This window comes from Dendrobium catenatum, unplaced genomic scaffold (genome assembly GCF_001605985.2).
Source record: "Dendrobium catenatum unplaced genomic scaffold, ASM160598v2 fragScaff_scaffold_716, whole genome shotgun sequence".
NCBI lineage: Eukaryota > Viridiplantae > Streptophyta > Magnoliopsida > Asparagales > Orchidaceae > Dendrobium > Dendrobium catenatum.
The window spans coordinates 2,114,969-2,127,181 of NW_021319178.1; the positions used below are offsets into that span (position 1 = coordinate 2,114,969).

General features: G+C 40.1%; 1 protein-coding gene across 4 annotated transcripts in view; it reads right to left on the reverse strand.

Moving 5' to 3' along the window:
• Positions 1–12,213, reverse strand: part of LOC110092513 (probable methyltransferase PMT7) — a 62,944-nt gene that overhangs the window by 9,524 nt on the left and 41,207 nt on the right. For all 4 annotated transcript variants that reach the window (XM_028696014.1, XM_020817115.2, XM_020817097.2 and 1 more), the window contains one exon: positions 1,183–1,309. The gene's annotated coding sequence lies outside the window, so the exon portion shown is untranslated. The remainder of the gene's footprint in view (positions 1–1,182; positions 1,310–12,213) is intronic.

A 12,213-nucleotide genomic window follows, 5' to 3' on the forward strand; every position in this document is an offset into this window, starting at 1 on the left:
ACGACTTAATTGCTTGCCACATTTGTTCACATAGTTGCAAATTGGCTCGTGCATGTCTTCGCATAGCCACGCATGAAAATGCCCATGATTTTTCTCCCTCTTTCTCTCCCATGCATTTGATTTTTTCTACTTCAATTTTGATTTGCCTCTCGCAGCTACAAATACAAGAAACCTTTTCGCCTTCTCTCCCTCGCTAAGCAGCAAAACCAATACAGTTAGTTTAGTTGAGCCGATACCAATGGGTTCCGATTTTTTTTTACAGGAATATTACAGTGATAAGCATGAAGGTCTTCTGCCGTGAGAAGATGAAAAGGCACAGGAATCCCGTTGAGATATACCCAGAAGGGTATTAGAAATGCGATGCCTGCAGAAATGGAAGCTAAATTTTGAATTTATTCTTTTCAAGTGGTGATTAATTATCATTACAACCAGAAGCACATACTTAAATCTGCAATAATGAAGCACGTGTTCGGTTGCACTTTTTTATTGTTATGATGTAGATGGTCTGCCGCCATAAGAAGAAAAGAACCAAAGATAATATTTACTCAACTTCTTAAAAGGGTATCAGAATACGATGCAAACCGCTGAAATTGAACTACACCTCAAATTTATTCTTTCCAAGTGGTTATTATTTTTCCTTGTAAGACAGTATGCACATAATTCACTCGGAAATACTATCAATTAAATTACTCAAATTCTCTCAAAAACAGATAAATTTGCGATGTTCTTGACAATATGATGGGGTGCAGTAAGTTATTTCCAAAACCGAAATATATACCAAGGGAAGACTAAGTAGGTTTATCAGAGTATTTGCAATCCCTATATTATTTTTTATTAAAAAATAGAGTTGACAGATGCTAATAGAAAATATACTGAGAGAAATGCATGGATAGGATGAATTGGACAATAGAAGCGACTAAAATCTTCTCTGAGCTGATAATTTCACAGCTCTTAGAGTGTACCAAAGTCTTTCAAGTTACTTCTGATCTTTCTAGAGGTATGTTGAGAAGGAAAATCACAAAAGCATTCAAGATCGATACAACATCTACAAATGTTCATGATAATCATTAACATCATTAGAAGAGAAAAAGCGGGAACGAAAGCTGTCTTGAATCCAATTATCAAAAACTTGTTAATTCATAAGATCGATAGTTTATAACAGAGACTTTTGCTCTTGCATACCTCAGTTTTTAGCCCATCATATGGATGAGGTTGATGATTGAAAACTTCTGCCCATCTATCAAATTATATAGGTTCAATGCTAGAAAGAGCATTAAAATGATCAAAAATCTCCAGTTTCAATAAATGCCTGCATGATGGAAAGAGTAGTGGCTTTTTTAAAAATTGAAACTAAAATTTTATCAGAGCTAAATTAAAAATTGAAACTAATGATATAAATATGAACACGGACTTGGAGCTTCCCAAAAAAAATACTTTCAATGTATTTATCTTTTATTTTCTAAAATATTACAGAAGATTTCAGTACCAAAATTCATTAGATCCAGCATATAGTGAAATATCAGGCATAGATTCTGTACGTCAACATGAATGATATGCAATTGATGTTAAACTAAATGCGAAAGCAAGAATTGCACTTTAGAGATTAATAAAAGGTTATAAACTTTGCGTACTACCAATAAAATCTAGCTTACTCAAGTGGAAGTTTAAGAAGATTCATGAAAGATTAAATAATAGCAATTAGTTACACTTTGAGATCACAAGAACTTGCAAAAGAACAACCAAAGAAAAATCTAAATAATGCAAATAGCCAATTATAACAAAGCCTTACGTTTAAAATATAGATCCTTCACCACGAGATCCTTTAATCACTCTTGAAGGTGAAGGTTAGCGGAAGAGGATCGTAAGCCCACTTAGAGATACCACTATTACACAAGTGATGCCGAGAGGACTCGTCGCCGGGGAAGAAGCGGGAGTTGGAGAAACGGGTGGATGGCCGTTGATGGTCCACTCGTAGTCCAAGAATTGATCGTCGATGATGTCCACGAGATGGGGAAGGATTCGGTTCAAGTAATCTTCAATGGTGTCGTCAAAACCAAACTCGACGTCGAAGAATGGTGATCGAACGATGTGGATATCTCCGTGGGCGTCGAGTACGAATCTGTGATCAACTTCGGGATCCGCCATGCATCCTTGCCGGAAATGAAAGAGCACCAATAGGGAGAAAGAGGGAGAGAGGAGGTGGCGGCTTGGAGGGGAGAGGGTGGGTCGGCTTGGGGTCTTGAGTGGATCGGCTAGGGAGAGACACCAAGAAATAAAAACAGGCAAAACTGAAATTATTTCAGGTTTTGGGTGAGTGAGAGGGAGTTAATTTCAAACTTTCAAATTAATTCCAAGGAGGGGAAAGGGGGCGGCAATGAGGAGGTTGGGGCTGATTTTGTGGAGAAATCAATGTAATTTTGGAAGGGGGAGAGAGCCCATCAAGGGGCCGGCCACATGAAGAGGAGAGAGGGCTTGGGTATTAATCAAATGGGGCCCACATAATTAATCACAGATTTAATCAAAAATCTGAATTGAAATTTCAGATTTCCTATGTGGGGAAAGTTTCCTAATGTATGGCAATCAATTGAATTAATTTGAATTGAAATACAATTAAAAAGATTGCCTAAAATCAAGGATTTAATTTAGGAAAGTCATTTGTCTCATGGGGAGATTTGAAATTTCAAATTTCAAATCCCAAGGAGGGAGGCCGGCGGCTGGAAGGGGGATGAGGCCATGGAAGGGGGATGGGGCCAGGGGGGGCGGGGTGGATGACCGGTGGGTGGAGATTACCTGGGAGCCGGCGGCTTGGGTGAGCCAATGGGGCGGCGGCAAGGCTTGAGGGGAGGGGGAAGGGAATTCACTACAGATAAAAAAAAACATGATTGAAATTGTGAAGAATCAAAGATCCACTCACCTTAAGTGATTCTACCCAAATCTCACAAAGAAATCTAAAACAAAATTTTAAGAACTCACAAAGAGATTTTTCTCCTCCAAGGAACTCACTAAGAGATCACCAAGCGGAATAAGCTTTTCATTCAATCATTAAAAACTAAAACTATTACATTGCAAGAGGCCTTATATAAGTAGGCCAAAATAAAATAAGATGAAATGACGTGAATGCCCTCAGGGCTACATAAGTGATTCAATGCCCACAGGGGCAAACTAGGAAATGAAATACAAGCGTAAATAAAACTACAAATAAATCAGAAATAGAGGCTATGGATCGTGGCCGTCGATCTGCATCTCCGGCAATGGGACACGTGTCGAAATCTGATGTCCTCATCATTCTCCCCAGGTGGGAGAAAACTCGACCCTGTCAAGTGAGCATCTCTAGTAGTCTCGTACCACTCCAGTAGATCAGGGTCCAATCTCTACAGCTCCTCCCGGTTGATCCACACGTTCTCCGTCTCCGATTTTCCTGCCCATTGAACTAGGTACCTTCGGCGACCACCATCTTTAGTGGAAATGATCTCATCATTAAGTATTGTCTCAATCCTCTCCGCAGTAGGTAAAGTGGGAATGTTTAGGAGTGGAGGTAGGCTGGGGATCTCACCAGATAGGGACACACAAGGCTCATCATGTAATGGATTGGTAGGGTTAAACTCTGGACCCTCATAGGTTACAAGATCTTCAATGTTAAACGTGGGGCTAAAGTTAAAATCTTCAGGAAGGTCTAGCACATAAGCATTACTGTTGATCTTGAAAATTATTTTGAAAGGTCCCGCGCTTCTCGCATGTAACTTTTTAACGGTCCCTTGCGGGAACCGCTCCGGACGAATCTGAACCATCACAGAATCTCCCACTTCAAATTCTTTAAACCTTTTCTTGAGGTTCGCAGTGAGTTTATAGTTAGCATTGCTCAATTCAATTCTTTTATTAATGTCTTTGTGCAATTCTTGTAAATGCGATGCAAATGCAGATGTTGATTCAGATGCTCTAGACTTAGGACCCATGGGGATTAGATCTATAGGTTGCATGGGTTTGTATCCGTACACAATTTCAGCTGGACTCAGGCCTGTGGTTCGGTTGACAAAATTGTTATAGGCAAATTCAGCAATAGGTAATTTAGAATCCCAGTCTCTAAGATTCTCACCTACCAAAGTCCTTAAGAGGTTTCCTAAGCTTCTGTTAACTACCTCGATTTGTACATCGGTCTGGGGGTGGAAGGCTGTGGAGATCTGTAATTTTGTACACATCTTGTGCCACAGTGTTTTCCAAAAATAACTCGTAAACTTAACATCTCTATCGGAAACGATGGTTTTAGGTAATCTCATCAAAGTAAAGCTTACCAACTCTGGAGGCATCATAAGTTTTAGAACAGAGGAGGAAATGGACCATTTTTTAGAACCGATCAACGATTACACAAACAGAATCGTGCTTCCTAACGATCTTGGGTAATCCTAGTACAAAATCCATACTTACATCCTGCCAAGGGCAGTTGGGCACGGGGAGTGGAGTGTAGAGGCCCGTGTTTTTCTTGCGTTGTTTGGCAAGCTAGCAGGTGTGGCATCTCTTTAAAAGTTTACTAACGTCGCGCTTAAGGCTGGGCCAATAGAATCGATTCTCTAGCGCGACAATAGTTTTGGATTGACCGAAGTGGCCAGCTAAACCTCCAGCATATAATTCCCATACTAGAAATTCCCATAGAGAAGTGTTGGGAATACAAAGTTTTTGAGACTTGAACAAATAGCCATCTTCCACAAGAAAATCATTTACTATACGCTCATCTCCGTTAGTCAGTAAAGAATATGTTTCTTTAAAATCAGGGCAGTCCAAGTAATTTTCCTTAAGTCGCTCAAAACCAACTACTTCCGTCCTCATTTCTTGAGTAACCATCATCCGACAGCTTAGAACATCCGCGGCTTTATTCTCAATTCCTACTTTATGTCTAATCGTGTAAGTATATTCTTGCAGGAATTCAACCCAACGGCCGTGACGAGCATTGAGTTTCTTCTGCGAATTAATGTAGCGCAAGGCCTCGGTCTGAAAAGATCACAAATTCTTGAGGCAAAAGATAGTGTCTCAAATATCTAAGGGATTGGATAATCGCATAAAACTCTTTATCTTAGGTAGAGTATCGCTGACGAATGTCGTTCAATTTCTCAATGAAGTAGGCAACGGGGTGCCCTTCTTGAGAAAAAACTCCACCTATACCAAGGCCTGATGCGTCACAGGTTACCTCAAAAACTTTGAAAAAATCAGAAATACGCATAACAGGTGATTCCACCATTTTTATTTTAATCTCCTCAAAGGCCTTGCTGGCATTTACCATCCAATGGAAATCTCCTTTCTTCAAACAATCAGTTATGGGTGCCACTATCGTGCTAAAATTTCTGATAAACCACCTATAGAAAGTGGCCAATCCATGAAAACTCCGAACATCTCTAATATTTTAGGCTCAGGCCACTCGTTAATTGCTCGAACCTTTTCGGGGTCAATTGAAATCCCTTGAGAGGATATGATAAATCCGAGAAAAGTGACTCGGTCTGTGAGGAACACACACTTCTTTGGGTTGGCGTACAATTGTTTTTTCCTCAAAACCTCACAGACTTGATTCAGGTGATTTAAGTGTAGGTCCACAGATGTCATCAAAATATACCACAACAAATTTTCCTAAAAATGGTGAGTCATAACTCTCATGAACGTGCTAGGAGCGTTACTAAGGCCAAACGGCATAACCATCCACTCATACAACCCATCTTTAGTCTTGAAAGCCGTTTTTCATTCGTCCCCAGGGCGGATTCTGATTTGATGGTAGCCACTCTTAAGATCGATCTTAGAAAATAGGGTTGCCCCGGTCATCATGTCCAGCATGTCATCCAAGCGGGGTATGGGGAAACGATACTTCACAATAATCTTATTGATGGCACGACTGTCAACACACATCCTATAGGAGCCATCCTTTTTAGGGGTTAGAAGGGCGGGGACCGCACATGGGCTTAAGCTTTCCTTTATAAATCCCTTTGCCAGCAGATCATCCACCTGCTCTTTTAACTTAGCGTGCTCCCCTGGGTTCATACGGTAGTGGGGAAGATTTGGAAGCAAGGCTCCGGGTACCAAGTTTATCGCGTGTTGTATGTCTCGCAGAGGGGGCGGTTGGTTAGGTAAGTCTTCAGGGAAAATATCATAAAATGTTTAAAGGAGGGGTTGGACCTCTTCAGGAATGGGTTCTCCTAATTCCTCATTTGTTTCACGAGCCACTAGGGAGTACATGGTGGTTCCTTGGTTAATCTTATCTTTTTACTTCCTTTGCAGTCAAAAGGTGTAGTCCTTTGCTTTGTTTGGCAGGGGTAGGCTTGGCTTCCGTTTTATGGGGCTTAGGTTGTGAAGGTATTAACTTGATTTTCTTCCCGTTATGCTCAAACACACAGCTGTTAGTTCTCCCATAAATATGGACGTCGTTATCAAATAACCACGGGCGACCGAGTATAATTTGACCTACATCCATAGTCAAAATATCACACCAAATCTTATCCTGATATCCCACAAACTCTATACGAATAAGGCTCCCATCTTTAATTTTTATGGTAGTCGAATTTATCCAAGCGACCTTATACGGATTTGGGTGGGGTGTTATCTTGAGGTTAAGTTTGGAAATCATAGCTAAAGAGACTGCATTTATACAACTTCCACTGTCGATGATAACTTTGCAGCTCTTTTCTCCTATCTTGGTAAAGGTATGGAAAATCGAAGTTCTTCGTCAATCGTTATTGGGTTTGGGTTGGGACAATGCGCATCTAACAACTTGCAGGCCAACAGGGTCGCCCTCGTCAAAGAAATCTTCTTCATCGTCCACATGATTGGTCAATTCAGTCTCAGGTTCTTCTTCTTCTTCTGCGACTTCTTCAATGTTGGTGACCTTATAGGGACTAGAATATTGCAAGGCAATGTGCTCATATCCATGACACCTATAACACTTGGTTCTAGAAGTGGCTTTGGGAGTGTCACGCTCGGGAGTCTTTCCTTTAAAGTTGAAACAGGATTGAGGTTGACTCGCAATTGTTCGGTTAACTACAAGACCAATAGGTCGGGTTGGAGGTTGACTGGAAGAAGTTCTATATGGGCCTGAGCGGGAGTCTAGGTGCCTAGCATGAGAATATGGGTCTTGAACTCTTCTAGGTTGAGCACTATAACTACAAGCTGCTTCCAAAGTGTCAATTCCTCTCGCGAAAAGCTCATTACGGAGATCCTCTCTTAAGTCAACTCTAAACATTGAAAGGATTTGGGCTGGGGCAGTGGTCTCCTCACCACTGCAACAAATTAGGTAGTCATCAAAGGCAGAGATATACTCCTTAACAGGTCTACTCGTTTGGGTCAATCTATTCCACTTATCTAAGAGCTTAGGGTAGTAGGAAGAGGGGAGATATTTTCTTTTGAGCTCCTGTTTCATCATTCTCCAATCAGTGATGGGGTGTTCTCCTCGGGCTTCACGCATATTCTCCAAGTTGGTTCAGTAGTGGTTGGCTCGGCCCGTAAGTTTCATTTCCGCGAACCTAACTTTTCGTTCCACAGAGATACTGTACCATTAAAAAAGAAGTAACTATCCATTCCTTTGATCCAATCTAAGAAAATCTGAGGGTCAAGCGTAGCATCGTAGGAAGGAGCGCCTATACGGATGTTCTTTAACAACTGAGCGTCGTTATCTCTCCAAGTGGGTTCATTTCCTACGGTATCCTGATTGGGTCTAGGGTTATGACGGTAGTAATCTCGCAGATGGCCATGATCGGTTCGGTTATCATCACCATAGGGTGAAAGTGGCCTTGAAGGGGTATAAATAGCGGGGTTCCCTATACGCTCGATGTTATCTAGTCGATCACTTGTTTGGCGCCTAAAATCTGCTAAGTCCGTCTGGGAGTTTCAGATTTGTTGTGTAACAGTTCCAAGTTGGCCCACTATGAGGTCTAGAGTTGCCTGAATATGTTCCGAATCCATGGGTGGAAGCTAGGGGTCGCTAGGGGACGTACCGGGGTGGTGGACAGCACCTAGACACTAAGGTAAAATGCTCCTAATGCCACTAAATGATGGTGAAATGTTGTGGACAGCAACCTACAGCAAGGGCCTAAGTTGTCTAAGTGTTATGGGCAGGTTTTAAGGTGTGGACAACAACTTATTACAAGTTTAGGGTCACCTAAAGGTCACTAAACAGTACAGAAAATTTTTGGACAACAAAAACACACTAGGGAATAAATTGCTTAGATGATGTAATGCTTGCAAACAAGTAGGGAACTATGTAAGTAACTTCCTAGGATGACTTTTAGCATGCATAGCCTATGCTAACCATGCTCTGATACAAAAATGATGTGAAACTAAATGCGAAAGCAAGAATTGCACTTTAGAGATTAATAAAAGGTTATAAACTTTGCGTACTACCAATAAAATCTAGCTTACTCAAGTGGAAGTTTAAGAAGATGTCATGAAAGATTAAATAATAGCAATTGGTTACACTTTGAGATCAAAAGAACTTGCAAAAGAATAACTAAAGAAAAATCTAAATAATGCAAATAGCCAATTATAACAAAGCCTTACGTTTAAAATATAGATCATTCACCTCGAGATCCTTTAATCACTCTTGAAGGTGGAGGTTAACGAAAGAGGATCGTAAGCACACTTAGAGATAACACTATTACACAAGTGATGCCGAGAGGACTCGTCGCCGGGGAAGAAGCGGGAGTTGGAGAAACGGGTGGATGGTCGTTGATGGTCCACTCGTAGTCCAAGAATTGATCGTCGAGGATGTCCACGAGATGGGGAAGGATTTGGTTCAAGTAATCTTCAACAGTGTCGTCAAAACCAAACCCGACGTCGAAGAATGGTGATCGAACGATGTGGACGTCTTCGTGGGCGTCGAGTACGAATCCGTGATCTTCGGGATCCGCCATGCATCCTTGCGGGAAATGAAAGAGCACCAATAGGGAGAAAGAGGGAGGGAGGAGGTGGCGGCTTGGAGGGGAGAGGGTGGGTCGGCTTGGGGTCTTGAGTGGATCGGTTAGGGAGAGACACCAAGAAATAAAAACAGGCAAAACTGATATTATTTCAGATTTCGGGTGAGTGGGAGGGAGTTAATTTCAAACTTTCAAATTAATTCCAAGGAGGGGAAAGGGGGCGGCGATGAGGAGGAGGTTGGGGCTGATTTTGTGGAGAAATCAATGTAATTTTGGAAGGGGGAGAGAGCCCATCAAGGGGCCGGCCACATGAAGAGGAGAGAGGGCTTGAGTATTAATCAAATGGGGCCCACATAATTAATCACAGATTTAATCAAAAATCTAAATTGAAATTTTAGATTTCCTATGTGGGGAAAGTTTCCTAATGTATGGCAATCACTTGAATTAATTTGAATTTCAAATTTGAATTGAAATACAATTAAGAAGATTGTTTAAAATCAAGGATTTAATTTAGGAAAGTCATTTATGTATCATGGGGAGATTTGAAATTTCAAATTTCAAATCCCAAGGAGGGGGGCCGGCGGCTGGAAGGGGAATGGGGACAAGGGGGCGGGGTGGATGTCCGGATGGTGGTGACTGCCTGGCAGCCAGCGGCTTGGGTGAGCCAATGGAGCGGCGACAAGGCTTGAGGGGAGGGGGAAGGGAATTCACTACAGATAAAAAAAACAAGATTAAAATTGTGAAGAATCAAAGATCCACTCACCTCAAGTGATTCCGCCCAAATCTCACAAAGAAATCTAAAATAAAAATTTAAGAACTCACAAAGAGATCTTTCTCCTCCAAGAAACTCACTAAGAGATCACCAAGCGGAATAAGCTTTTCATTCAATCATCAAAAACTAAAACTATTACATTGCAAGAGGCCTTATATAAGTAGGCCAAAATAAAATAAGATGAAATGACGTGAATGCCCTCAGGGCTACATAAGTGACTCAATGCCCACATGGGTAAACTAGGAAACGAAATACAAGCGTAAATAAAACTACAAATAAATCAGAAATAGAGGCTCTGGATCGTGGCCGTCGATCTGCGTCTCCGGTGATGGCACACGTGTCGAAATCTGATGTCCTCATCAGCAACTCATTTGACTAAAGCCTCAGCTTGAAAAACATGCACAGATTGGCATGTAACGCATTAGGATTAAGGGAAAACCCAAATAGACCGTTGTTCTGAACTGTTCTTCCACCCTTGAATCTACCAGTGGGAGACAGGGAACGAGAAAAAAGTATGCAAAGTGAATGGGAGCATATGAAGATAAATTTTATAAATAGTTACAAAAATAATTTATATTATCAAATTAAATATTTAAAATTTTATTTTTGTCCATAGTTGCTGAAGCATTCAGAGACTGGATGTGAGTTGGCAAGTAACGAGATTCCTTAACATCCGTTGCTGAGCACGCTAGCGACTTATTTAGTGTTAGTTGTTGGGTATTTCAGCAACTTGGGTGGGTTTTCTTTTTAAGAAAGCTACACTATCACTTGCATGAGAGTCACGGGTGAGGTTTCCCGAAAGAATCACTGGTCAAGATTAGAAATTTTGAGAATGAGAAGCTCTCCATCTCGGATCTCGCCACCCGAGTTCATCGCTATTGGTTTCTGGATTTCAACAACGGATTTTGCCATAAAATCACGACTAACAATCCTGCTTTGTCATCTTTTTCCATTGCAGCATTTCAAGATTTCGAAATTGTACTTCATAACCGGATCTCGCTCACCCAAAGTTGTTATCATCTCCCAGCCGAATTTCCTCAACTTAGATGAGACTCTGGCGGCCTCTTGAGACTCCGACAGCCACCTCGAGTCATGGTTTAAAATTGCGCAATATGAGGCTCGCCTTGAGGCCCGCGTTTGCGCAATTCTAGTAAAAAAACGCCTCGATGCTTATGCCTCGAGTTTTTGTTATGAGGCTTGTGCCTCAACTTGGTTGAGGCCCGCCTCGCCTCACTGGCATGAGGCTTACGCGTCACACTATATATATTAAAACTTACGTAAATCTTGAAGTAAATGCCCGACATTTGACTCTATAGGAAAGGAGGAAGGGGAGAGAGCAATTCATCATAATGATGATTCAAATGAAGAACCCCTTAGTGATGACAGTGCTGATGATTTATGAGTTCTTATGTGATATGTCATTGCAATTTATTTTTAGAAATTAGAATTATATGTTAATGAAAAGAATACTGAGATTTGGGAAAGATAGAATTTTGAGTTGAACTATATTTCATATTGTCTTATTATTGAGATATTTTGATTTCACTTCATATCTTATGCTTTTTTATGTTTTATATTATTCACTCATTAGTATTTAAAAAATTTATCATTTTATGTTTACGCAATCTTTTAATTTTGAGGCTTACGCCTCAAAACGCCTTGAGGCTTACGCCTCGCCTCACAAATGAAAAACGCCTCAATACCCGAATACGCAATTTTAAACATTGCCTCGAGTATTGTAAGTTTTTTTTTATAATATATTAAAGGAATTAGAAATAAATTATTTTGTAAAGTAAACAAAAAATTAGCAAATATTTACATGAGTTCAATAATAATTAAGAGGTGATTATCTTTTTTTTATTAAATGTTTAAGTTTAGTAATTAGTAGTAATTATCAGTTCAATAACTTTTAGCATTTTGACTTGATTAAATAATGAAAAAAAAATATGATTATATAATGCTAAAATGATTTTGAAATTAGAAAAACATCTTAATAATTTGAATAGCATTATGAGTTGCATAGTAGCTATGAATTTAAAATATGATTATATATCAAAAAATGATAGCAAAAAAGATCTGATTAATCTATTTTAAATTATCAATTCTCAACTTTTTAAGTTATAGTGATTTAGATTAAGAACATATAATGTTGTGGGCTCCGAAAATTCATGCCCCAGTCTCTTCGTAGACCCCTTTCTTTTCTTCGGGTCATTGAGGAGAGTTTTAACGCTCAAGTCCAAAGGCAAATTTTTAGAAGGCATATTGAGTTTTTAATAAGACATTACCCAGGGATTTCGCCCTTATTTTGTGAGGACTTTATAATCTGAGTTCAGGTTTCCAATAAGCACAAGTCCCTATAGTTAATTACCCCTCTCGATAGTGAGAGAGAACTTTCGATTAAGGATATTTGTCAAACGAATATGTAGTATCCAGCATATAGCAATAGCATGGTTAGGTATTTGAATTTTAATATCTAAAATTGGAAATTTGCCATTTTGCACTTAAAGCGGATGATGGGGGAGTGATAATGGACCCGATATCATATGTATGCATGAGTTA